The 2,379-nt window shown below is 38.2% G+C and overlaps 1 non-coding gene across 1 annotated transcript; it reads right to left on the reverse strand.

Annotated features, from left to right (window-relative positions):
• Positions 1 to 1,101: 1,101 nt before the first annotated feature.
• trnar-ucu (transfer RNA arginine (anticodon UCU)) lies at positions 1,102 to 1,175 on the reverse strand. Its single transcript has one exon. It is a non-coding gene; the product is annotated as a tRNA-Arg (tRNA).
• Positions 1,176 to 2,379: the final 1,204 nt, after the last annotated feature.

The raw sequence follows: 2,379 nt of genomic DNA on the forward strand, positions 1-2,379 counted from the left end.
TATTGCTGAATTTGCATGTCGTCCGTCCCATTTGGGAATGACGATGGCAAGTGGGCGGGTGCAGTGCGGGCTTGTTCAATTTGCCAGAGGATTAAGGATTAGTTTTAGTGGTGGATTAAGTGTATGTACATGCATGTGTGCGTGGGTGTGTGTGTGTGTGTGCGCCACATGACGGGGTTAAACATGGATGACGGCTGCCTCAAGCACTAAACAAAAAAATAATAGACACAACAAGGGGAGGGGGAGCAGTGTGGGGGTCTTTTTGACAGATCTTTAAGCATGCAGCTGTTCAGCACTTTTGCCTAACTACTTGGATTAAAAATATCTCACCCAAAAAATTGAAAGGGGGAAAAAAAAAAATAAATAATGAAAATAAAAATTGTCAACAAACCTTGAAGGATTCACAACTGGGACCGCTTCGCAAATTGTTGCATTTAACGTAAACAAAAAATGTAAGACCTTGGACTTAAAACACATGGACGACAAAATGTTTTGCTCGTAAATGCACCAAAAAATAAAATTGGTAATTTAAAAAAATTATATATATATATATATACATATATATATATATAAATTAAATATATTACTCTATAATCATTCTTCTGTATATTTGCTTTTAGATCATTTTTTAAAGTTCATTTTAATCTCTTTATCTTATTTCTACCTTGTATTTTTTTCATTAGTTGTAAAAAAAAAAAAAGAAAATCCAACCGTGTCTATTTCTTTTGATTTTTAATTTTATGGGATTCCATTTTTACATGTTCACTAGCAAGCGAGCCTCTTTGTTCAATGGGGGTTGGGAAGACGAGATGTGCCGTCTGCGTGCGCTCATGATTGTGCACACACACATGCACGCGTCCATACACAAAGACTGTACTGTGAACACCACACTGGGGGGGCTTTTTATAAAATATAAATTAGCATACTAAAGCGAGCGTAACCTTTGCTTGGAGAAATTATTATTCAGCGCAAATCTTGAAAAGACAAGCGCACGCCTCATAGAAAGTCTCCTTCCTCACCCATTGATATCTCCCATCCCCAAAAGCTATAAATAGAGCGCCGGGATTCAAGTCACATTTCCAAAAATGCCACAACCACGATCATCTCTGCCGGGACTCGAACCCGGAGCCTCTGGATTAGAAGTCCAGCGCGCTATTCCATTGCGCCACAGAGACTCAGGCAGCACGAGCAGCGTAAATGGAGGGTTTATACTCCACCCACTCCATCCCCCCCTCCTGCCGCATCCCTCAGCATCAGGACCGCTAGCTGGAGTAAAGGCACCGCCACGGTCGGCCGACAGGGGGTGCTGAAGAGGCACATTCGATGAGTGCAAAAACAACAACAAAAGAGATACAAAAGTTGTTCAAAATAAAAATGTTAAGGACAATTTTATCCACCGGGAAAAATCTAGAAAATAAATAAATAATAAAATACTTGCAAATCAGAAAATAGTCACAAAAAAAGAAAATCACCCCAAAAAATAAATTTGATGAAATTAAATATAAACAATGACTATATATTTTTTCAATACTAGTAAATGTTGAAAAGAAGAATAACATGAAATGAAAAAAAATGCATGCATTGTAAAATAATTCAATCATTCATCTTATGTTTCTTTCTGCGGGCTTCCCTCTTCACTCTTCCCTTCAGGAGGTGATATGCATGTTCTATTGGGTTCAGGTCCGCTGATTGACTTGGCCGGTTTAAAACCTTCCGCTTTCCACTCTTCATGAAGTCCTCCCAATTACTTTGGTTGCATTTGTTTGTAAATAACCAGACAACATCTTGCCCACCAACATGGGTTCGATTTTTTTCTGGCAACTTATAAAAATATCCATCCAAGCAAAATCGGAAGAAGCTTCCTCATACATCAGGACAACATCCCAAAATACACTGCCAACACAAAATGGGAGTTCGGGGGGAAAAATTGGAATATCTTCGACCAACTCAATCAGAAGAAGTGAACCCAATAGAGTATGCATTTCACAAACTGAACACACTTTTGTGCACTTGAAACATAGCTGGTTTAAAAAAAAAAAAAAATAATAATAAAGAGGTGCTCTGTCCTGACTAGTCCAAAACATTGAGATCTAAATAGCAGGAAATAAAAGCTGCAATTTTTTTGCTCTCAAATTCCTCTTTTGAGTTGAAACCAGAATGTGTTTGGTACACATTGACCTGACCGTTCCAATGTTTTTGCTTCGGATTCCTGACACGGGTTCATGTATTGGAAGCTATATTTTATTTTCGCTTGGATTTTTGTTCTTTTGTGGGGCTTGATCTGCCTCATTAAATGAACGTTTGACTCATTGCAAAATACCTTAACATTTGTATTCGAGTTGTGCAGTGGTAGAGTCATTGTAAGCACATTGCAAAAAA

Source organism: Idiotropiscis lumnitzeri, chromosome 12 (assembly GCF_059441095.1).
Source record: "Idiotropiscis lumnitzeri isolate Australia: NSW breed Sydney's pygmy pipehorse chromosome 12, RoL_Ilum_1.0, whole genome shotgun sequence".
In the NCBI taxonomy this organism is placed as follows: domain Eukaryota; kingdom Metazoa; phylum Chordata; class Actinopteri; order Syngnathiformes; family Syngnathidae; genus Idiotropiscis; species Idiotropiscis lumnitzeri.